At 33.2% G+C, this 27193-nt stretch overlaps 1 non-coding gene across 1 annotated transcript; it reads left to right on the top strand.

Moving 5' to 3' along the window:
* The first annotated feature begins 24550 nt into the window (after positions 1 to 24550).
* On the top strand, positions 24551 to 24713 carry LOC145271677 (U1 spliceosomal RNA). The gene has a single exon (XR_013866074.1). It is a non-coding gene; the product is annotated as a U1 spliceosomal RNA (small nuclear RNA).
* The last annotated feature ends 2480 nt before the right edge of the window (positions 24714 to 27193 follow it).

Raw genomic sequence — 27193 nt, 5'->3', positions numbered from 1 at the left:
CTTTTACATCCTTGCAATGTTGCAGCCTGGTGCCTGTTTTATAAGCATGTTTAATGGAATGTGTCCTGATAGACTCATTACATGTGTGCCCCTTCGACATACATATCCACAACAAATCCGCTTCACAACAAAATCACATCCTTTCACTTTTGAGGTTCTTGAATGCCAGAAAGCTTCCTACTTTAATAGCTTCTGTTTTAGAACAGCTAGTTTTCATGCTGCCTATTTCACTAACTGTACTGATAGACAGAAGTATAAATGTAATGTAAACCAACATCTTTATCATCCGTGTGTTCTCAATTAATAGTCCCCTTACGTCCAAGTGCCTTTTTTCAGGTGAGAATTAGTAAAAAAAAAATTAAAATTATAATTTATAGAATGTCAAAAAAAATTACTGTCATATATTTATATTCAGATGAATAAACGGCTTTATTTACTCAAACAAACCTAAGATGAACTAAAAATTGACAAATATATAAGAGAAAATAACACAAAAATAAAAAAATAAAAATTGTCACAAAAAAAATCAAACACAGATTAAGGAAATGTTTCAATATATTTTTTATACTTTTGCATATTCATATATCAATTATGTTCTTGGACAAGGCAAATTTTTCATGTAATTATTGTAATTTGCACTTATTGTATCATTAAGATATATATATATATATATATATATATATACATATATATATATATATATGTATGTGTGTATTCTAACTAAGATGAAATACAACAAAACGCTAGATACAATTTCAATTAGACTATTATAGCGTAAAAAAGCGATTAACTCTGTGCCAAATTTGAAAATATTCGGTAATATTTGTCATGTTATATTAATTATTAAGATTAAATTAATCTATATGTATTGAGTTCAATTCAATAATATTGACAACAATAAACAAACACATATCTGAATGCAAATACTAAAACTATTGAATTTAATTATATTTTCCAGATGATCCGGATTGAACCCTATTATTCAATGTTAATGAAGTATCATGACCCATAAACATTAAGGTGTAAACAGCTATTACTTTATTTGCAACACTGCAGTAACATCTGTGAGAAAATTATTATACTGGACATTACTTTTTAAGGAATTTTTGAAAACAGCGAAATGGTGAAAACAAACCACGATATGAAGGTAAAATAAATGTTTGTGAAAAAGATATTTAATGTTCAAATAAATCAAAAGGTAATTAGAAATCGAATCACAAATTACTATTTCAAAGACAATATATAATTTAAAAAGAAATATCTCGGTGTAAATATATGTAATAGTGATAGGTGTTTGGCATCTGTATAGTGCCTCAGCTTGAATTATAAGAAAATTAAAATAAAAAAGACGTGTGTGTGTGAAAGAAAACTTTTGCAATAAAGATAGATACACAAGCTGGTGAAAAACCTACATTCTTGTTTTTATAAATAAACATTAGTAAGCAATCTGAGAACTCACACTAGAGATAAGTCACATGCTTGTGAAGTGTGTGGATTTTCTTGTTCTCTAAAATCATATTTAGTGAGGCATATGAGAATTCATGCTGGAGAAAAACCATATTCTTGTGACGTGTGTGGATATTCTTGTTCTGATAAATCAAATTTACTGAGACATATGAGATCTCACACTAGGGAAAAGCCACATTCTTGTGAAGTGTGTGGATATTCATTTTATCGAAAATCACTTTTAGTGAGACATATGAGAACTCACACTGGGGAAAGGCCACATTCTTGTAAAGTGTGTGGATATTCTTGTCATCAAAAATCAACATTAGTGAGACATATGAGAACTCACACTGGGGAAAAGCCACACTCTTGTGAAGTGTGTGGATATTCTTTTTCTCTAAAATCACATTTAGTCACACATATGAGAACTCACACTGGGGAAAAGCCACATTCTTGTGAAGTGTGTGGATATTCTTTTTCTCAAAAATCACAATTAGCGAAACATATGAGAACTCACACTGGGGAAAAGCCACATTCTTGTAGAATGTGTGGATATTCTTGTTCTGACAAATCAAACTTAGTGAAACATATGAGAACTCACACTGGGGAAAAGCCATATTCTTGTGAAGTATGTGGTAATTCTTTTTCTCAAAAATCAATATTAGTGAAACATATAAGAACTCACACTGGAGAAAAGCCATATTCTTGTGAAGTATGCGGACATTCTTTTTCTCAAAAATCAATATTAGTGAGACATATGAGAACTCACACCGGCGAAAAGGCATATTCATGTGAAGTGTGCGGATATTCTTTTTCTCAAAAATCAATATTAGTGAGACATATGAGAACTCACACCGGCGAAAAGGCATATTCATGTGAAGTGTGCGGATATTCTTTTTCTCAAAAATCAAAGTTAGTGGAGCATATGAAAACGCACACTGGGGAAAACCCATATTCGTGTGAAGTATTTTACTGAAAAATTAACATTAGTTTGACATATGAGAACTCACACTCACCAGACTTGATAAATTCTTGTCATGGAATCCAGTATAATCAAGAGACCAAAATCAAAAATATAATACAATGTATGAAAATGGTAAATTGGGGAGAAGAAAATTATGTTCACAATTCCTTAACTAACTTTACTAACTTTGAGAGAAGTTTAATGGAACATTCGAATATCTATGCATCTCATATAGAGTTCAAGTGTTGGCCCCAGGTCGTGGGCCTGTTGATTTCTGAGAACTTCGACTGAAGTAAAATAAAACAAAAAAGGGAAAAGTCATATTCTTGCGAAGTGTGTTGATATTCCTGTTTTCATGTGAAATGTGTGTATATTCTTGTTCTGAAAATTCGACATTAGTGATACATATGAGAACTCACGAATTAATATTGGACTCTGGTATGAGGATACTTTCAATTTTCAATTTAAAGTAAACTCTGAACAAATATTCGAATTTAAATGAAAATGAAAAATAAAACTAAATCAAGCAACTGGCAGAATGTCGCCCAGGATTAACAGATCCCTTCAGTATGGTCATATGAGGAAAATAATGGTGAGACATATGAGAACTCACACTCACGAGACTTGATAAATTCTTGTCATGGAATCCAGTATAACCAAGAGACCAAAATAAAAGATATACTGCATAACCAAGAGACTAAATGAAATATACAACTTATAAAAATGGTTAATTGGGGAGAATAAAACTATGTTCTCAATTTCTTTACTAACTCAGTGTTTGAGAGATAAAGAACTTTAATGGAACATTCGCATATCTATATATCTCATATAGACTTCAAGTGTTAGCCCCAGGGGATGGCCTCTTGATTTCTGAGAACTTCGACTGAAGGAAAATAAAACCAAAAGAGAAAAAGACATATTCTTGTGAAGTGTGTGGATATTCTTATTCTCAAAATTCGACATTAGTGACACATGAAAACGCACACTGGGGGAAAATTGAATGCCTACGAGACACCAACCTCAGCTTGAATTATAAAAAAAAATTAAAATAAAAAAGACGTGTGTGTGTGGAAGAAAACTTTTGCAATAAAGATAGATACACAAGCTGGTGAAAAAACCTACATTCTTGTTTTTATAAATAAACATTAGTAAGCAATATGAGAACTCACACTAGAGATAAGTCACATGCTTGTGAAGTGTGTGGATTTTCTTGTTCTCGAAAATCATATTTAGTGAAGCATATGAGAATTCATACTGGAGAAAAAACATATTCTTGTGACGTGTGGATATTCTTGTTCTGATAAATCAAATTTACTGACACATATGAGATCTCACACTGGGGAAAAGCCACATTCTTGTGAAGTGTGTGGATATTCATTTTATCGAAAATCACTTTTAGTGAGACATATGAGAACTCACACTGGGGAAAGGCCACATTCTTGTAAAGTGTGTGGATATTCTTGTCATAAAAAATCAACATTAGTGAGACATATGAGAACTCACACTGGGGAAAAGTCACACTCTTGTGAAGTGTGTGGATATTCTTTTTCTCTAAAATCACATTTAGTCACACATATGAGAACTCACACTGGGGAAAAGCCACATTCTTGTAAAGTGTGTGGACATTCTTTTTCAGAAAAATCACACTTAGTGACACATATGAGAACTCACACTGGGGAAAAGCCACATTCTTGTGAAGTGTGTGGATATTCTGGTTCTGTCAAATCAAACTTAGTGATACATATGAGAACTCACACTGGGGAAAAGCCATATTCTTGTGAAGTATGCGGACATTCTTTTTCTCAAAAATCAATATTAGTGAGACATATGAGAACTCACACTGGCGAAAAGGCATATTCATGTGAAGTGTGCGGATATTCTTTTTCTCAAAACTCAAAGTTAGTGGAGCATATGAAAACTCACACTGGGGAAAAGCCATATTCTTGTGAAGTATTTTACTGAAAAATTAACATTAGTTAGACATATGAGAACTCACACTCACCAAACTTGATAAATTCTTGTCATGGAATCCAGTATAACCAAGAGACCAAAATAAAAGATATACTGCATAACCAAGAGACTAAATGAAATATACAACTAATAAAAATCGTTAATTGGGGAGAATAAAACTATGTTCTCAATTTCTTTACTAACTCAGTGTTTGAGAGATAAAGAACTTTAATGGAACATTCGCATATCTATATATCTCATATAGACTTCAAGTGTTAGCCCCAGGTTATGGCCTCTTGATTTCTGAGAACTTCGACTGAAGGAAAATAAAACCAAAAGGGAAAAAGACATATTCTTGTGAAGTGTGTGGATATTCTTATTCTCAAAATTCGACATTAGTGACGCATATGAAAACGCACACTGGGGAGGGGGAATTTGAATGACTACGAGACACCAACCTCGGGTGTCTTCAGTCTCTCTGTATAGGGAATTTACACTGGACTCTGGTATGAGGACACTTTCAATTTTCAATTTAAAGTAAATCCTGAACAAATATTCGAATTTAAATGAAAATGAAAAATAAAACTAAATCAAAAAGCTGGCAAGATGTCGCCCAGGAACAAAACGTACATTCAGTATGGTCATGTGAAGAAAATAACGGTGCACCCTCTAGTGATGTTGCCATAAATAACAACACTAAGCTGGACACTTCACCAGACCAATAAAATTCTAGTCCTGGAATCCGGCAAGACCAAACAAGAACCACTAAGAAATGACACTATAACCAAGTAAAGTGGTCTCTTGAGGAGAAAAAATATTCTTCACTGTTTCGCATTCTCCAGGAATGAGAAATAGGGGAGGAATAAAAAACAGTATTGGAGGCTCAAATAAAATCTTCACCCTTGATAAAAGAAAAAAACAACAACTAAGAAATCACCAAATCTAACACTGCTGAATTTGCCCAAACACAGTGGAATAGGGAGGAAAAATGGAAATTTATTTGGTCAATGGAATATGTAAAATAAAATATAAAAAAACTAACAAGTTATAAGCAATGGCAAAAGATTTTAAGCACCACTGCCCAAACAAGGAGATTGAGAAAGAAATCTTACGATGTCAGAAATTTAATTTTCTGAGGAACAATGTGTGAAATGTTTTTGACTCCTGATGGGGGAGTATGAGACTAATTATTTTGTTTCAGTCTCAATATTTTTATTTATGTCGATTTCAATAGGAGTCGTCCGTGGTTTGCAATCTGCATTTCGAACTTGAGCAGAATTTTTTCAATGTAGCGTGATTGATTCATGATTATCGCTTCATTTTCACAAGTAAATTTTATACCGAGGAACCACAACAGTCTTCCAAGATCGGACATTTTATATTTTTATTTAATTTATTTTTAACATCTTTTAAAGTGTTGTCGCAGTTTGAGGCGAGTAATATATCGTCAACCCCAAAAAACAAAACCAATAGTTTATTACCTACATATTTGATACATATGCACGAGTCTACGGGACATTGCGTTATTAAATTCCAATTGTGAGCACTTTGTCTTAGTCCATATAACGATTTTTTTCTGTTTCTAGACGAAATTTTTATTTTTCATTTTAAATCCACCTGGAGGGTGAATATCGATTTCATAGTAATCGTAGCATTTTAATAACAATTTTTTACATCCATTTGATGGATTTTTAAATTGTATTGAGCGACAAGTTGTAATAAAATTCTAATTGTCGTTAAATTTGTCGTTGGTGAAAATGTTGTAAAATATTCCACTCCAGAAATTTGTGAAAAACCTTTTGCAACAAATCTTGCTTTAAAAGTTTCACTGCCAGAAGCTTTGAACTTTTTGGAAAAAACTCAGCATGAAGAAATAATATTTTAATCAGTTGGTTTTGCCACTATTTCGTATGTGTTATTTTCAGATAAAGTTTTCAATTCGGACATCATAGCTTGTTCCCATTCTTGATGATTTTCTGAATTAATCGCCTTATTATAACTTTCCGGTGCGTTTTTCAACGAGTAACAGTAATCCACTGCGTAGTCTTGTATCTTTCATTGTGATCGATCAAGCTGCTAGGTAATATTTCTTCATGTTGTTCATACACTGGATCGCCATTTTTTGAATTTAATGTATCATTGAATTTCACACATCTAACCCTTTTATGGCATTTTAGGCTGGAAAGTAGATTAAATATGCTGGACTCTTTTTATCGTAACCTACGAAAATAACTTTTTGGGTTTTAGTATTTAGTTTACTGGTATTTTCTATAAATGCAAAACAATCTGAACCAAATATATGCATTCGGTTCATTTTGGGTTTTACACTGCAAAACGCTTGACACAGTGGTTTGCCTAATATTCTATTGAACGATCTATTTCTTATATATGCTGCTGCTATTAAAGCGTATGTCGATAAAGTATGCACTAATTTCGATTCGATAAATAGACATTTTGTCATCTCCAAAAGGGTTCGCCATGCCATTTTGGAAAGGGGAATACAGCGCAGATTTCTCGTGTTTAATACGGTGGTTAATTAATAGAAGTTCAAATTCTTTACTAGTAAATTCAGTCCCATTGTCTGAGCGAATACATTTTACTGAATCGTACGAGGCACCATCAGCTAAATATTTCTTAGTGGCGAGGATAGTGTCGGATTTGTTTTTTTAGAAAATAAACCATAATTAAACAGGAAAAATCATCAATAAAGTTTAAAACGTACCTTAGATTGTTTCTCTCCATCGGGTTGATCGGACCTGCTAAGTCACAATGCACAAGTAAGAGAAGTTTCGTAGTTTTTTTGTCTGGCGTTCGGCTTATATCTTTTTTCATTTTCCCCTGTGCACACATCACAATTTGGGAGATCGTCTGAAGGTATTATTTTCATGCCTTCGACTACATTTGGTAATTTTTTAATATCAGATGCACTGTCCTAAAATTTTATGCCAGGTTTCCAAGTCGTGACAGGCAGTTTTTCCGGGAACCATACATTTTAAATAATATAGTCGGCCATTTTCTTTAATGTCAAATACAGTTCCATTGGGGTATGCCAATTTTGATTTATTTTGGCCAAATTGTATATTCGCGCCTTGTTTAATTGCAGCCTGCACGGAAAATATGTCTTGCTTTAATGTAGGTATGAACAGAGCATTTTTTAGAATACAGTTACAGATTTCGCCTTTATTATTTTAGGAATATTTTAGCATCGCCTGTTTTCAAGACTATATCATTTATTTGACTACCGTCGGCAAGTTCGACAAAATGACTTTGATGATTAAAGTTTGAATCAAAATTTATAAAATCAGATTCCTTGGTGATAACGTGCGCTGTAGCACCACAGTCTACAAGGAGATTTTTTTCCGTTTGTGGTATTGTCAAAGTTACATGTGAATAGAAATGTATGTTCTTCCTCAGTTCTCAACGTTTTTTACCGAGTCCATTTTAGAGCGTTTATATAGGCATTGGAAACTTTATAGCAGATAATTTTCTTTTTCTTGGGAAAATTACTTTTGAAGAATACGTTGCGTAATTTGGTGGTGTCTGCTTTCGAGAAGCATTTTTGAACTTCATAATATTGCTGGAGTTATTATTGTCCACGAGCATACGATTAGTCTCTTTGTAACTGCGCAATGCCACTTTAAATTCGCTGAAATTTATGGGTTTGTCTTTCTGAGTTATAACAGTTGTAAATTGTTTAAAATCGGCTGGAAGTCCCTTGAGGGTCATTGATATCAAGAAGCTATCGCTTATTATTTCACCTGAGAGTTTTAAGGCATTGGCGGTTGTTTCTGTCCTTATAACGTAGTCGGTGATCGTTTCATCCTCGTTACGTTTCAGAGACGTTAGTTCTGTATATAAGGATATAATTTTCATTTTCCCTTTTGATAAATAATGTTCTCTTAATATGTTCTATGCTTTTCGTCCATCAACCAAGGCGTCTCTTATAATCAGAGACAGACTTCTATCGTCTAAACATTGAATCAGTTCTGCAAAAACAGTCGGGTTCTTTTCGAGAAATTTGACTCGTTGGAGATTGTATCACTTTGTGTAGTTTTCGAATCCTTAGATATCCCAGAAATTTTACCTGCCACAATTCGAATTTAGATTCCGATCCGTCAAAGAAAAGATGATGGCTGGACCCATAAGCTTTTGAGACATTGTGTTGAATAAAGATGGCGGGGTAGTTCAGATCAGTAACCAAGATGGCGGCCAAGAATCAAATGCGGTCTCTGGCGTGGTTAACAGCAAACTGATTGAATCCAAAATTCGACAATTTTTATAATAATTTTGCGACGTTTTGATTGGTTGTTTAACACAGCCGGTGCTTATAAAAAATATTGGCGAATCCATTCGTCTCATACTCCAATCACAAGTGAAACACATTTTACAGGTTAAATGATACTCCACTCTAAAATCTTTGTCATTTTTATCAATTATTTATTTTGTGAATAAATTGTGGCTTTTTTGAAACGTAATAAAATCGATTTTTATTTATTTAGATTTACCAATTTTTTTTACATTAAGTTTCTGCTAATTGGTTGTGACGGATACAAGAATGCTCAGTTGATGTAAATTTTATAAAAGAAATTGATCACCACTCTAAAATATACAATATTGGATGAACTATAAACAAGCTAATTGAATTTTTAAGCCACATAATAGATAAGTGTAAACAGAAAAAAAAGCTTTTAAACTTGTTAAAACAAATTAATTTATTTTTGTGTTCAGTTTGTTTATAATTCGACCAACTTTGAATGAAATTATTGTGTTTATAGTAAACACACACACACACACATATATATATATATATATATATATATATAATATTCTACAATAATATATTTTTAGGAGATTTTTTGAGGAGATATTTAGGTAAGTGTTGAAAAAATATCAAATTATTTTTTTCTACTTAATTGACTAACAATTTGAGCAACTTAAAATTAAACTATTGTTTATGGTAAACATTAGTATGTTGATATGTAGTTTGCTTGAAGCATTGTGTGGGATAGGTATGTAATAGAGGTTTCGAAGGCTTTCACAATGCGAGGAATGAATTATAGTCGTTGTTGGTAAGAGGAGACGAGAACAAGTGGCGATTTACAAATCAATAAGTACATATATATATTTTTTTAGGCTCTCGCTCCTGGGCAAAGTTCACAAGAGAGTCGCCAACCAGATAGGTTGTGAACTGTCATCTAAGCTTCAGCCTCTGTCCCATCAACGAAATGTTGCATCCCTCTGCCTGTTCTACAAGTATTTTAATGGTGAATGCTCCGACGAACTACAAGACCTTGTACCCCTCGACGTAAATACCTCCAACAGACCAATCAAGCAGATAAATCTCACCCCTACACAGAAGAGATAAGAAAGCCGTCTACTATAATAGTTTCTTCCCCCAGAACTGCTAGACTTTTGAACTCCCTTCCGGGTTTTTGCTTTCCCAACTGTACTGACCTGCAGAAGTTCAAGTGTAATGTGAACAGATATCTTGCTGCTCAACTCCCTACATAGTATCTCTGAAACATATTGCCCCTACATCAAAGTGGCACTGTACCTTGTTTGGGGTGAAAATGGAAATTTAAAAAAAGTTTTTTATATCTTCATATAATTTATTTTTTAATGAAGTTGACACACAAAAAAAATTCACTGAAGAAATTTAACAAATATCATTCAAACTTGATAGGAAAACAAATCCGAACACTGAACTAACCTAACAAGCTTTAATCATTGGCAAATATAATTTTAACTTCATATGGAAACAAATTCGGCACACTTACCTAATGAACGAACATTTTTGCACGAAGAACGAAATCATGATTACACCGTGTTGCGATAACCTAAATTCTTTGTTCTTTAGCAATTGATTTTCTCTTTAAATAATTTCACGTTTAAATCGTGATTTTCATCTTTTAATTTGGATTCTTTTATATTTTCATATATTTTTTTCTTAATGAATTAGACACACAAAACAAAAGTTGTATCAATTTATTAAAGAAATCATAGCAAGAAAAACAAATCGAACAAAGAATTAATTCCGATTTTTTTCGTATTGAATTCCTGGAATGAAAGGTAAGGTTTTTTTTTTACAATTTAAATACATTCAATTAAGTAACTTTTAAAATAGTTTTAAATATTATAACAAGTTTGTTTTCAATGTAACCGATCAAAAAATAATATTGCTTTATAACAGACGCCAATAATAATAATAATAATAATAATAATAATAATAATAATAATAATAATAATAATAATAAAAAGCTTCTAGTGCACTTATTGATCCGCAATAATTTTTAGATAGTTTTTTTTTGTATTAGAGTTTTATGATATCTGTTTTTATTATATATATATATATATATATATATATATATATATATATATATATATATATATTTCAGTTGTATTGGTAAAATGTCTTACTTGTTAGTCTCTGCGACGTATTCCATTATTAATGTTGGAAAATTTCCCTTTTCAAATGGTGTGCGTAACAGGTCGATTCAAAGCATGCTGGATGATGGAGCGGAAATTGTGTAGGACTCGGGACAAATGTGAGTAAGGGATTTGTGTAAGGTATGGTGTGGTAATTAATATGTTTATGATTTTATTATTTTTATTTATTCGTCTTTATTTTTTGTTTATAACTTGTTGTTTTAGCGTGAGCTTTTTTAATGTTCTCTGTTATGTTGTCTTTATTATTATTACTATTATTTATTTTTTTTCTGCTGACGTGTGCGGTGTCTCTGCTTTTCTGCCTCACGTAAATCGCCACTGGACTGTGTCCGGTCGACTACTGTAGGGGTCGGATGTGAGAGAGGAGGGAGGTGGGTGTTTAGGTTAGTGTTGCTGGGGGTAGGAAAATAGGTGAGGGGAAGGGGAGTGGAATAGGGATGACATTCCTTGGGAGTTGTTAATTTATTTATTTTCATGAGTGGTAGATTTTTTTTTTAGTTGGTTTGTATTACTTCAGCTAGCTATATTTTAATTTTAATTTTTTTTTCGTTTAAATATATACTGCTGTTTATTTATTAAGTTTCTAGAGTGGGCTAGTTGCATATTGAGACCCTCTCTTCTGATAGCCCTGCAGATAGCCGTTGTGATCTTGTCGCTGAGATGGGGCATTTTAAGGAAGCAAGTATTAGTGGAGAAACCTCTTACATATTTTCTCGTGTTCCAAAGGTGTTTAATGACAGTGCTGGGTTATCCGTTAGCCTCTAGGACCTGGTGGAACCGTTTTGTGCATTCTGTCTTGTTTTTTGGCTTGCTGCATTTGCTTTGGATGCGGGTTATCTCATTCCTAGAATATTTGATGATGACCTTAGTGGGGAGGGCAGACTTGTAGTGTATAAATATACTTCGGCTGGCTGGTTTTCGGTAGAATTTAGTAATGCTGGCCCCGTCATCTGATATTTTTAGGTTGAAGTCTAGGAGTGATAGGGATCCGTCATCGCTGGGGTATTCGATGGTGAATTCTATGTGTTGGTCGGAATCAGAGAAGATAGTGTAGATGTTCTCAGCGTCGGTGCGTGATGATGTGAGGATCAGAACATCGACATATCTCGAGAGGAATATGATAGAGTTGCACGTGTTGAGGGCTCGGTGTTCGAGTCTGTCCATGTATGAGATGGCCAATATTCCTGAGAGGCTGGAACCCATGGGCAGCCCTGTAATTTGTCTGTATTTTTGGCGTTGGTAGGTGAAGTATGTGTTGTTTACTATTATAAGTAGGAGTTTGCGGATGTCTGAGGGAGTCAGGCCGAAGCAGTGTAAGTTGTAGGAGGAGATGTGGTCGGTGATTAGGGCTACTGCTGAGGCTCTTAAGTGTGCAGCGTTGTTTATATGAGATGTTTTGTGTAACGCTTCCTTGTTCGTGTTTTATGGTGTCGAATATCTTTCTATGTAGGGAGTTGAGCAGCAAGATATCTGTTCACATTACACTTGAACTTCTGCAGGTCAGTACAGTTGGGAAAGCAAAAACCCGGAAGGGAGTTCAAAAGTCTAGCAGTTCCGGGGGAAGAAACTATTATAGTAGACGCCCTTCTTATCTCTTCTGTGTAGGGGTGAGATTTATCTGCTTGATTGGTCTGTTGGAGGTATTTACGTCGAGGGGTACAAGGTCTTGTAGTTCGTCGGAGCATTCACCATTAAAATACTTGTAGAACAGGCAGAGGGATGCAACATTTCGTCGATGGGACAGAGGCTGAAGCTTAGATGACAGTTTACAACCTATCAGGTTGGCGACTCTCTTGTGAACTCTGCCCAAAAGGAGAAGTAGCTAATTTTAATATACTGAGGGTCCGTAATGCTAACGTGTCCTCTTTTTTTTATTTCGAAGGAGAATGACCCTTCGATTAAGTATCTATTCCTATATTAATAATATCATGATCTTATGTTCCCTTATTATATATATATATATATATATATATATATATATATATAATATTTTCTGGTTTGCCCTTTTCAGATGCTTGCAAAATTATATCTATACCTGACAATTCTTTTGTTGTTCTCAAAATCAATGCAGACAAATGTTTTCACTTTACAAGTTTTTATTGTTCTTTATTTTGCGTTAAGCAATTCTAACTTCCCAACCTGAAATGTAAGCTTTTCTTTGTTTTCGGTGATAATTACAATTCAGGTCGTTTTTATAGGACAGTAAAAAATCTGGCGTGTGTGTGTACACCTTCGATTTTACCGGCGTCGCCCCGGCTCAATATCCACCATTCCAAACCCTCATTTACAAAAAAAAATATTTTATATTTTTTATCATTCCAATTTTTGAATATTTACATCAACAGAACAAATGAATTATTTAAACAAGGCATTCCATATTTTCTAAAATAATACAAAATATCATTAGTATTTTTCCAATTGAATCGATGGTTTTCTCTCTTTTTCTTTGTTTTTCGGTTTTCTGTTATACAGTTTTATCTTTTTTCCTCGTGTGTGTGTGTGTGTGTGTGTGTGTGTGTGTGTTCATCACAATTTCTATAACGGTTTTCACTTTAAAAACACACCAGCCTTTATATTTTACAGGCAATAAAACAAGTCCAGTTTTGTTAGGGGAGGGGGTTATTTTCGTACTTTGTTTCTGGAGATATCTCTGACGTATATTCATTAAGCGTCAATAGTCACCGCGTTGCATTTGTTAAATTTTTACCAGTTAAATAACATTTGATATCCCCAAGTTAATTTCTTTAATGTTTATCTTAGAATGGAGAATAATAGTTTGCCTAGAATCAGAATCTATAATCTTTACCCATCCTTAGCAATTCCCTTTCTCCGGGTCCTTCCCTTTCTCCTGGTCTATCTGATTCCCTCTTTCTCAGTGCCACTCCTATTTATCTCCGTTTGAACCATAATACTATTGCTACATGAGGAGGGGACAGACTCCAGTAATTAAATAGATATGTTTGAAGATGATATTTGAAAAGGATAGAATCGAACCCAGTAAGCAAAGTTTAAAAAGATAATGGATATTCAATTTAGGAATGCAGCGATTGTTCATTCTTTTAGAAATAACTGGATATTAAATATGTCAGTTAAAAGAATGGGCAATACGAGGTTAGAAATAATGATTAACAAAATAGGTTAAAAACGATACAATTCAATTTAGGAATTTCTTTGTTTACCAAAGGCATGTGAATGCATGTTCAAAGCACACGTGTAATTTGAAACGTGAAGAAATCACACTGATGCCGGAAAATGGAATTCCCAATATATTGAGATGTGTTCGAGTCAGTTGAAAGACAGGTTAGGAGAGAGCAGGCAAGATCGACCAGAGGAGTCCGTCGGACTGGGAGCTGATGTCCGTTGGAGGCGAAGGAGGGAAAATGAGACCATGTAACCTTAAAAGCTTGAGTTCCCGGCATCATCTCATCCGGATGAAGAATAAACTTGTCTATAACATACACTCTTTCGTTCTCTATGTCCCCTCCAATATAGACACGAATAATATATAACCACTCTGAAATATACATGCCCACACGAATGACGGTTCTCAGTATGGAATGACTATTTAACGCTATCAATTTGCTCTGCTAATGACGGGAATAGGAGACAACTTACATCTAAGTTATTAACCGAAATGCTATTTACCATCATGAGTTTTTGTTCCATAATCAGATTCATATAATTAACAAAAAATTACGACCAAAGAACAAACAAATAATATACGACTTCGTCTACTATAAAGGTTTTTTGTTCCATGTTGGACGCTTTCCCGATTTTCATTCGTCTTTTTAAATCTCGAATTTTATTATCGTCCTCCTTTTCCCTAATTAATACTCGATAACGTTATTGCTTTACCGCTGCATTCTTATTCATGCAAACTTCACATTCTTATACGATGCAAACCCCATCGATGAGATTCGAGTGTATTGCACTCATTACGTAATCCTTACTGTCTATCCTTACCAGAGCATCATTGTCTACACTCGAATCTACACCAAGTGACAAGTGATCCGCCGCACAAGCATTGTCCTTGCTCTTCAGGCACTGTATGGTGCAGTTATAGGTTGCCATACTTTAAGCCCACGTATTTCTATTTTGTATTGGTGCCATGCTTTAAGCCCATGTCTATATATTGTTTTCATTTTATTAACCCCACGTAATTTTATATTGTATTGGTGAGGTCAATACTACTGCTTCGGTGAAATATAACACTTTTTTTGACATAGTGTGCAATCATATTGCTTTTGTGAATTGATTGCTTATGGCAACAGAAATATATGCAAGAATATGATTTTCATCAACTGGTTTTCATTTATACAACACTTTTTAACGAGAACATTGTTAAGAATATGGCTTTTTTAAATTGGTTGTTTTTTTGCAAGTGTTTACGAAAATAAACATATTGCAATAGTCTGCAAAATATGACTTTGTCATTATTTTGTTATTTTCACAAAATTTTACGTACGAATTGTAGATTACTAGAACAGGAATATTGACAAAGTGTGATTTTTTCAATTGTTTGTTTTAGACAATAATTTATTTATGACTTTTGCAAATTATGTGCTATTTGAACAAGAACCAAAATATTGACAGAATATGTTTTTTGTGAATTATGTATTTTCTCAATACATTTATTGCAAAAAACACATTTGTTATTTTCACAATACATTTATTACAAAGAATATTAACATTGAAATAATGTGCAAAAATAATATTTTGTGTAAAATAGTTATTTTCATAACACGTTTATTATAAAAACGTAAACATTGAAATAATGTGTAAAAATATATTTTTAAATGAGTTATTTTCACAACACATTTATTACAAAAAACAAAACATTGAAATAATCTGTAAGAATATATTTTTTAAAAAAGTTATATTCACAACACATTTATTATAAAAACAAAACATTGAAATAATGTGTAAAAAATATATTTTTAAATGAGTTATTTTCACGAAACAATTATTATAAAAAACAAAACATTGAAATAATGTGTAAGAATATATTTTTAAATGAGTTATTTTCACAACACATTTATTACAAAAAACAAAACATTGAAATAATGTGTAAGAATATTGTTTTTTATTCTTTTGATATCACACCATGAGTCTCATCTTGTATTTTGTATATTACATCAGTTGGAAGAAATCAATATTTGTTTTCATTATGAATAAAGTACCAGATTATTTAATGAGATACTTAGTCATTTTCATAGCTGCAATCAGTTGTTTTGCTTGTAGAAGACGGTGTAATTTGTATAACTTTTAGCGACTTTTAAACACTTTCTAGTTCCTCTTATTGTGATGTATAACCTTTCTAATCAATTATGTTAACTGATATAAAACATGGAAATAATGTGTAAAAATATTCTATAATTTCATGTAAAAATGTTTCATCTGCTGCAATCAATTTTGCATGTCGTTTATATAGTGCTGAGATGATATTAAGTAATAAAATTAGCAGAGGATAAGTAAGTGCCATATTAAAAGATATATAAATTCAATAGATCCCTGATGACACGACCATCTACGGCAACACATCAAAGGCTGTAAATGACGAAGTTCTCTCGGATTCTCTCTCCTCTGATCTCGAGCGCGTGGTTCAGTGGGGGAAGATGTGGCTAGTTACCTTTAATGCATCTAAAACCAAACTCCTATCCTTACATCATCAACGCTCTGATCCCCAGGTTGTGTTGAAATTGTCTTTACATCTTTTTAACGACTTAAAGGGTTGTGTTGAAATTGTCTTTACATCTTTTTAACGACTTAAAGGGTTGTGTTGAAATTGTCTTTACATCTTTTTAACGACTTAAAGGGTTGCTCCTTTTACCGTCGCCGGTTCTGAGGGTGGGTACACCTAATGATTTACCTGCTTAATTTATTGTGGTAGAGGAGGGAGGTTTGTATCGGTCTTAGTTTTCTTACGTTTGTTGAGGGAGAATAAGAGCCAAGTGTCCTTCACTATTCTATAATTTCATGTAAAAATTTAATAAACAAATGACACTGAAAAAGTATCCTTATTGGCGTTCAAAAACAACACACATTTCAACTGAAACATAACGAGATACTATGGATTATGGGCCATATCAGCAAAGGCATTCCCTGTGACTTGTGATGTGATATGTCTGTTTACATCACATTTAAGTTTAGCATGTCTATATAGTTAAGAAAACAGGGATCAGGGAGAGAATTACAAATGTTTTCATGAACTTTTTTCTGTCATTGTTAAGTCAAAATTGAAAGTAAGAGACAAACAAAAACCTTATACATCTACAGCTTTGAATAGAAAGCTACTGGAATAGGATGATGTATTATAACGAGATACCTTAACAGTGAATTGATGTAACACTAGATCAACAAGTCAAACGAGCACAAAATATTTGTTTTTGTATCTTGCTGATATTTAATGTGCATTAATTGTCGGCCATGGTTTGTGTAGACAGAACGGTAAACACTGCTGACTGAAGTTAATTTGTACTTACAACCAGCTTGTTAACTACTTTAAATGGTTGTCCCTTTACCGTCGAGTATTTTGAAGGTTGTTACACCTAATGTTTCATCTGCTGCAATCAATTTTGCATGTCGTTTATATAGTGCTGAGATGATATAAAGTAATTAAATTAGCAGAGGATGAGTGCCATATTAAAAGATATATAAATTCAATAGATCCTGAGCTTCTATATTGCATGTAATTATCCTCTTTACCCGGCCATTAAATTGAGCTTATGTAAATAAGAACTGCCTGTCTTTAAACTTGAATCACAAATTTTTAGCATATGAAAAAGTTATGTTTTACAGAGTAGTAAGAAATTCTGAAAATTGCAAAGAAGTTATATATGAGGGACCATACGTCGGTTGCAATAAAATTAGCTTTTGTGCAGATTGGTGAAACTTTGTTTTTATTTTTCAGCTACCACTATCCATTTTGTATGTGGTTTATGATGTTCAGGGCAGATGTTATGATGTCATAAAATTAGTTATGAGGTTTTAAGAGCTTTTTTTACAGAATAATAAAAAAATTGTGCAAATTGAAAAAAATTGTAAATTGATATAATGTTACATATAAAATACGTCTTGCAATAAAATTAACTAATGTTGACAAAGATTAGTTCTCATTTTCAGCTGCCATTTTGCATGGTGTTTATGATGTTCACACCAGATGGTATGACGTCATAAAATTCGTAATGGTGTAAGAGTTGTTTAGAAAATAGATCAATAGTATCTTGAATAATTTGTATTATGTGTAAGGAGTTTGTAACAACTTACCTGCCAAATCGATTGGCCTTAAAATATTTATGTGTTGTATCAATACTAATTATCTTCACATAATAATTAGACAATATATATATATATTGTGCGGTTGTACTTCATTGTTTGGTGAGCATTGGATTAGATAGGCTTACCTAACATTTCTGTGCTGGCACTATCCATTTTGTGTGTGGTTTATAAGGTGCAGACTTAAGAGGTCAAAAGGTGTTTAATTAGAACTAGAGCACAAGTTGTTTACGGGAGAGACTTTATAGAATTTTATGATCTCCACAGAATATGTTCTTACAAAATGCTGAAACATGTTGGATTTAAATTTGCGACCCCAGTTTTTAATAGTTTGTAACAGTTGCTATTTTTTAAAAGTTGTTTTTACACAATAATTAATATATTTTTTCAAGTTTAAGAAAAGTTTTAAATTATTATATTTTTGGAGTCAGTGAACATGTTTGACTTATGTTTTTTTTTACAAAGGAGTCACCATTATTAAGGTCCAGACGCCACTCGAGGATAAGGGTTAATAAGCATACAGTGGTCAATGGAACACTGCCATCGTAATTGTTAGTAGAAATTTGGTAAATTGGATTACTTAAGGGAAACGGCTCATTAAGAACATGTTTAGGTTGGACTTGAAAATGACCATATCATAGTCAGCTGGAAAGCAGGAAAATGGAAGAGTTTCCCAGGTGTTCTGATGAACGAAAAGCTCTTGTACCCCCTCAATGAAAATACCACGACAAACCTTGTAAAAGATAGGGGAGGTGCGAATGAACTGGAAATCCGGGCCATCAAAAAAATGGATGACCTGGTCCTATGATGCAAGTCGGTTTATTGGTAAGACGTTGAATGGAGCAAAGTTCAGATTAACTTAAACCCTGACCGACAAAATGAAACCCGGGAATAAGATGACGTAATTCGGCCGCAAGTAAGACCAAATGCAAACATCAACAGGGTCAGAATGTGGGTCGATTACGTAAATTGGTTAACGGGAAAATTCATAAAAAGCAATGATAAACAAGTCAAGAGTCAGTCAGAGAGTGACAGCAGAAGGGAAGGAGAGACGACGCTCAACTGCCTGTCACGGTTGCAACCACACCCTCTCCGCCTCACTATCTCCTCCACCGCCGTATTATGTGTATATGTTTGTTATTAAATAAATCAAGTTGTTTTATAACAAAGCGTCTCGTTATTCATAGATAAATTAACATTCACTAGACGAGTTACAACAACATATATGCATAATTGTCAAACGAACTATCTCTCTATCTATCAAGATATTCAAAAATCTCGGATAGTTATAATATAGATGGTGCTAACAAAATAGACGTCACGGCCATACCACCCAGTATATAACAACCTGACAAGCAGCAAAATCCCACCCAAACACAGTAGAGATCCCTAGATGTATGAAAGCCTTCTATTCTAATAGTTTCTTCCCCAGAACTGCTAGACTCTTTCTAGCTTCCTGCTTCCCCAACTGTACTGACATGCAGAAATTTAAATGTAATGTAAACAGATATTTTGCTGCTTAACTCCCTACATAGTACCCCTGCAACTTAGGTCCCAGATAATAGCCCCCTACATCAAGAGGCAAAAAAAAACTGGTAAAACCAAACAGGACATCCATGTAAAAAAGTAAATTTATAATAATAGATGGTTGTGGACTGAAAACTACTTCTAAATGTAAGCTCCCTACCCCCCCCCCAAAAAAAAAACAATGAAAAACGAAAAATTATGCTGGTTTCGATTGTAAACATTTAAAAAAAATTAAAATATTAAAAAAAAAACATTTTGTGCTCAGTTATCTAACAATTCGACAAATTTGGATCAACTTATTTTGTTCATGGTAAACATTATTTTCTCAAAAAAATAACGAAAGTAAATAAACACATTTTTGATAAAAATCTAAATATCAGATTGAAAAATCGATTATTAGGAAGATTAGGAAGGGGTGGGTGCTCATTTTAAGTTTAATTTATAAAACAAAGTCTTAAATATTTAAATTTTGTGTTTTTGACATCCTATTTTTCGCAATATTTTTAATGGCTTTCAGACGTAATGGCAAACAAAAAAATACATTTTTTTAGCAGTAAAACTACATTGGATTCGATTGTAAACATTTACCAATTATTTTTTATTTATGAAGTTTCTGTTAAGTGATCATTTAACAAAAGAATCATTTTATGTAAACGTAATAGAAGCATCATTATTCCATTATTCAAAAACCTAAAACATTTTTGGGTTTGTTTTACTGTAAACATAGATTCGACAAAGTTGTCACAAAACAAATATAGAACAAATAAACGTAATCAAAGGCAAGATAATTTCCTTTTCTACCTAACTGGATATGTTTTTAGTGTTTATATTTAATGTAACCTGTTTATTCAGCTCGACAGATATATAGTGTTTACCGATGTATTGGAAAATGTAAAATGGCGGCCAACTCTCTCTTTGACACGGTAAGTTTGAGAAAAGGAGTTAAAAAAAAAACCTAGACAAAATACTGTTAGAAACTCGCTCAATATATGTTACCGTGACATAGGCTGACATATATTCGGCAGGTTTTTAACAGTATTTTGTCTGTTTTTTTTTATTTATAACTCATTTTCTCAAACTCAAACTTACCTTTGATAACATTTATTTGTTCTATATTTGTTTGTGACAACTTTTTCGAATCTATGTGTACAGTAAAACAAACCAAAAGAATCCGTAATAGAAGAATCCTTATTCCATTATTCCAAAACCTAAAACATTGAATAAAATATAAAAATGCAAACAGAATTCTCTAGCGACATATTAGGTAAATTAGGACAGGAAATTATTTCTAAACACACACACGCACGCACACACACACACACATATATATATATATATATATATATATATATATATATATATATATATATATATATATATATATATAGTGCTAGTGCACACACATATATATATATATATATATATATATATATATATATATATATATGGTGCTAGTGCACTTACTGATCCGCGCTATTTTTTAAATCGTCTTTCCACGTTTAATTAAAGTTTTATGATGTTTTTTTATTCAATTGTAAGGTTAAAGCACAAAATAGGTACAAAACAACCTCCTCTCCACACGTTAAGAATGGCTTTTTAAATAATAACGTTATTATTTCAGCACGGTTCAATAAGTGCACTAGTACCAAATAAAACAATTAAATACCGAAAAAAAAACAACAGTTTTTGCGTTCAGTTGTTTAACAATTCAACCAACTTCGAATCAAATTATTGTTTATGGTAAACATTAGGATTTTCGCAGAAATCACGTAGATTTTACTTAAATAAACACATTTTTAATCACGAAATCAATATTTTTTATTGGATTGCAATAAAATTAAACGTTTTTTACGTTTAACATTATTTTAAGAATCAATATTTTTGAGGGAGATTGAAAAAAAAAAGTATTTCAGATTATTTTAAAAGTTATTGAATGGGATTTTTTTAAAGCGTAAAAAATAACTTATCTTTCATATTGGATTGCAATAAAAATAAACTTATCTTAATATTTAAGATTATTTTAAAGTTGTTGAATAATATTGTTGTAAAGTGAAAAAAAAAAAACTTACCTTCCATTCCAGCAATTTAATACGAAAAAAAAATCGTTTTTCTTTTGTGTCCAACGCAGAAAATTTGTTTGTTTGTTAGGATTTCTTAATATAATCTTTAGTAAATTGATACAAATTTTGTTTTGTGTGTCCAATTCATTAAGCAATTAAATATATGAAAATATAAAAGAATCAAAATTAAAAGACAAAAAACACGATTTAAACGTGAAATTATTTTAAGAAGAAAAAATCAACTGATTCAGAACAAAAAACTTTTGTTCACCGTAAAACGGTGTAATCATTATTTTGTTCCTCGTGTAAAAGATTGAACATTTCATTATGATTTGGATTAGTCGAACTACTGTTTACATCCAAGATGAGAACAGTAATCCAAATAATCCAAATATAAAAAAAATGCAAAACTGAATATTTCACATAAACAATTCAAAAAAGAAAGAATTGAACAAATAGTTAAGTCAATCAAATAACAAAAACTAGATTTGAACCAACAAGAAACAAAACAATAATCACATGATTACATTATGAAACTTGCGACTTATTTTTATCAGATTCGATTCCGTTAACTTAACAATAACATAATTCTAGACTTAAACCTGATGTTTTACATGCAATTAACGACTAACGATGGAAGTGTAGTAGCTGTTTCTAGTTGTAAAATGTCCCGGCTCGCAGATGTGAATATGAGAAAAAATATAACAGAACACAAATCGATACTGAACAACATTCAGATCGCCTTGTAATTTGCTTGAACCCTACTATATATATATATATATATATATATATATATATATATATATATATATATATATATATATATATATATATATATATATATATATACATATACATAAAACTGTGTGTGGCATACTGAGAAAAATAATTTTTTTCTCAAAAATAAATGTGAATAAAATTAATTTATACAAAAATCTGTATACATGATTCGGGTTTGTATTACTATACACATAGATTCGAAAAAGTTGTCAAAAAACACCGAATATATGTCAAGTTATGTCACGGTAACATATATTGAGCGAATTTCTAACAGTATTTTGTCAAGTTTATTATTTATTGCACCTTTTTCTGAACTTACCGTGTTAAAGAGAGAGTCGGCCGCCATTTTGAATTTTCCAATACATCGGTAAACACTATATGCTTTTCGAGCTGAATAAACATGTTACATTGAATAAAAACACGAAAAATATATCCAGTTTGGTAGAAAAGTAACTTATCTTGCTTTTGATAGCATTTATTTGTTATATATTTGTTTTTTGACAACTTTTTCGAATCTATGTGTACACAAAAATAATTACACATAAAAATTTGGTTATTTTTAATTTGTTTTTTGAAAGATCGTTAGCAAATTAGCAAAATAAAAACGTTGGTGTTTTTTTGTTTTTGTTTTTTCGTAATTACATTTAAATTGATAAACTAAACCTGTTTTCCTTCTGTCGTCACAAATATAACTTTTAAAAGTATATTTTTATATCACTTACATTAATTATCAGCGTTGTTTGCCTAAAATAACTGTTATAGTAAAGCCAGGAACTATGCTATCGATTACCTCGACGACGACGACGACGACGACGACGACCTCGACGACGACGCAAATTATTCCATTAACATATAAAAAATATATATATAGCGTCTATTGGCATTTTTTTTAAATTACTGCTCATGTAAGGGAAAATAACACTTTAGATCCTAATTTTTTTATTTATTTTTGTTTTATCCGTGCTTTGATATGATTAATGGGTGCTTGTACAGTTTAATCAAGACATCAAAAAATAAAAATATTGAAAAAAATATATTGTATGTACTCGTTATGGATTAAAGTTTTCATGAAAAAAGAAATCACTTGATTTGATCAAGTAGTTATTATTATTATTATTATTATTATTATTATTATTATTATTTACCAAGGAAAATCAAATTTTAATCAGATCGATCGGGTAACGGCCATCTTTTATTTTCCGCTTAGGAGAAGGGAACGCCAGGAGAAGATAACTCCAATAACCGCTTAAAGTTTTTCAAATTTTGACGAGATTATTTTGTTTTGAAACATGAGCAGAAAAATTACTTAGAAAACTATTTTTCACTTATTTTACAGAATTTCTTTGTCCTTTTTTAATCTTTTTTTTCATTTTGTCCTTTGTATAAATGCCACCTCTCCTCGTGTCCCTAAATAGCCAAATGGCGATGATAGATCGATTACAATAAAATTTTATTTCCTCTGTAAGAAAAAGTACTTGATCAAATTAAGTTACTTTTTTTCGGAGAACTTCATTCCATAACGCGTACGTACAATATAACTCGTTTTTTTTTTTTTTAATATTTTAAATTTTTTTATGTCTTGATTAAACTGCACAAGTGCCAATTAATGAAATACAAAGCTGTTTGATTTAATTACATAAATATGTTTTTGGTGTAGTGCTTTGGTTTGAATTCTAAAAGTTTTCATTCGTTTGTATTTGTTCTCATTGAAAAGATTATGAATTTATGTTGTTCACATGTAAACGACCTTGACATTGAATATTACAGTAAAATGTAAGTTTTGTTAAAAATTGAGGTATTTTGTAAAACTGTTGGTACGTTTAAATGATAGTAAATTATTTGTTATAGATTATTGTTATTAGTGAATGAAAAAGTTTTGATCTACTGATATTGGTGAGATTTATATGGAGGTATTTTAGTTTTTTATTGGTGTTTGTCGGTGGCAAATATAGAAGTGTGATATAAAAACAGTGGTAGGCACCACATAAAATCATACTTACCTTACGTAAATAAGGCCCGGTTCCCTTTTCCCTCCCTCCCCCCTCTCTCTCCACATTAAAAAACGGCTTTGTGCCTAATTTGCTCAGTGGGTAAGCAAATAAATTCTACCTTACGTAGGAATAACGGTGATGAATAAGGTCGTTCCCCCAGAGCGATGCCCATTCATTGCACTGCGGTTGGGTTGAGCTTTGCGACCGTCCCAAATGTGGACGACTCGGACGTGCTATTTCTAAGTGTGGGGTCTGCGTACGCGCTTACCCCGATAATACAATCAAAATCAGAAATCCTTTCCTATTTCTTCCAAGTACATCTCACTCGCAGGTCTGTACTCCCTCCGCTTAATCACCCTTAATCTCTGTAATACCAAGAAATATACCATTTCTCTCGACCAGTTTATTATCCACTTCAATTCCAACGTTCTGATTGCATCTAATTTGCATGTAAATTGTAATGATAGCGCTGCTCTTTCGTTTCAGTAACTTTTATATAGACTCTTCTGTTCCGATTTCGTGATCTAACTTTTGTATGTACTCACGCATGCACATAGAAATTAATCAATAAATCGGGGCGCCATTATTCAGTGCCCTTCTTACCAACCAAACACACGTGTTCCAATCTTATTCTTACACATCCATGCACAACACAGCATGACATGGTGGCAGCGATATTATCATACAACACACAATCTTATAACGTCATAGACAATTAAAAAAAAAACGGTAAAACAGCGAGTAAAAGAAAGTAACAAAAAACGATTTTTTTTATTTCTCGCTGAATGAACTTTTTTTCTAAGCGCCCACGCCACACAAATGAGCTGTTCCTTTTTTCTTTACACTTTCTTATCACAATGGCCAAGTCCCTAGTTTTGATTGGTGCACGTGCACGACATGTATTGCCGAATCATTCAAACTATTTCGGCAACGAATGGACCTTTACTTCACCGTCAAAGCGACGAAACACGATATAAAGTCCCTCTAATACTTCTCGCGACTGGCGAAGACGGTTTACGCCTGTATAATAGTTGGTCGATGTCGGATGATGATCGCAAGGATCCACAAATAATATTTGCTGCATTTTTGGAGCAGCTAGAACCGGCAACAAATCACCGCGTTTGTAGACTGGAACTCGGAAAATACCAGCAGAGACCAAATGAAACAACCGACATCAACAGATGTCGACTATTGGCAAAAAAATGTGATTTCAGTGCCGACAAATTAAACGAACGCCTCGTCGAGTTACTAATTGCCAGCACACCAATACTCGAACTGCAAAAGGAACTGTTAAACAAACCGAAGGGTTACAGAATCGAGGAAGCTGTTAGATTAGCCCGTTCACACGAGGCTTCAGGAGTGTATGTCAACCAGCTCCACCAGTTACAGGAATCACCACAGATAGCCGCAATAAGCCGTGGTACACACCAGTGGCAAGGGATTGACCAAAAACGCGGACAACCCTGCAAAAATTGTGGACGCAGTTACCGTTTTGGCAAAGAACACTGCCCTGCCAAAAATGATATATGCCACACATATGGAAAAACAGGTAACTGGTCTACAGTTTGCATCTCAGGGAAGCACAACAATAAGAGACAATAAGGAAGGCCCTGACATAACAGTCATAACCAACAACGGGAGTTTGGCAAGAAAATAAACAGCGTCGCCAAACACGATGACCAAGCCATGACTGACATAGGCACGGCAATGGAGAACCTCACCTTTAGCTCCATCACAACTAACAGCGGAAAGTCAGCAAACATAAAAGCTCCTCGAAATGAGGCATTTGTTGATCTAAGCATTAAGCTAAGGGACCACCCAGGCACTCATACCTTCAACCTGAAAGTAGATTCAGGGGCACAAGCAAATACAGTGCCTATCCGCATATTCCGCAACATGTACCCTAGCAGTATAGACGAAGCTGGAAACCCAATGCCCGGATCATTCACCTCAACACAATGTCTGTTAACAGCCTAAAACATCACCAGGATAAACTGTTATGGCACCACAACTTTTAGGTGCAAGTATAAAACCCCCCCATGGCTGGTTACCCAATTCTATGTGGTTGATGTACCAGGAGCAGCCATATTGGGCATACCAACATCAGTGGCTCCTAGGGTAGTGACAACGAATTGTGCCATCTCAGACTAGCACCAACCCATCAATAATGTAGCTGACCTAATACATCTATACCCTAAGAGATTTGACTGTATTGGTGAATTTCGGAACACTCAGTAGCTTGTTGCCAACCCCAATGTACCATGCCACATAGACCCACAGAGAAGGACACCTATAGCAGAGCGCGGACAAATCAAATCGAAACTCGAAAAGATGGAATCGCAAGGAGTCATTCGCCGCATCAACGAACCCACAAACTGGGTAAGTTCTCTCACTTATGTCATCAAACGTGACAACACAAGTAGAGTTTGCTTAAACCCACGAGCGCTAAACAAAGCTCTCATACGGCCATACCACCAAATTCCAACTGTTGAGGAGCTCAACCACCGATTTGCAGAAGCAAAATTCTTCTAAAAAGTTCGACGCTAAGTCTGGGTGCTGGTCTATAAAGCTCGACCCTGAAAGTCAGCCGCTAACAACTTTCCAAGCACAATTTGGAAGGTATTGTTTTGAACGACTGCCATTCGAGTAAGGGTACAGAATGGTTTGTCTGGAAGCTGGAACCCAGCGACTGTAGTATCTCAGGTAGATAGTCATCGCTCCTATCTCCTGGAGAATGTCAATGGGCATGTGCT

This window comes from Euprymna scolopes, chromosome 46, assembly GCF_053919585.1.
Source record: "Euprymna scolopes isolate OS-2025 chromosome 46, ASM5391958v1, whole genome shotgun sequence".
NCBI classification, from domain to species: domain Eukaryota; kingdom Metazoa; phylum Mollusca; class Cephalopoda; order Sepiida; family Sepiolidae; genus Euprymna; species Euprymna scolopes.
This window is presented reverse-complemented; position numbering and strand designations above follow the sequence as displayed.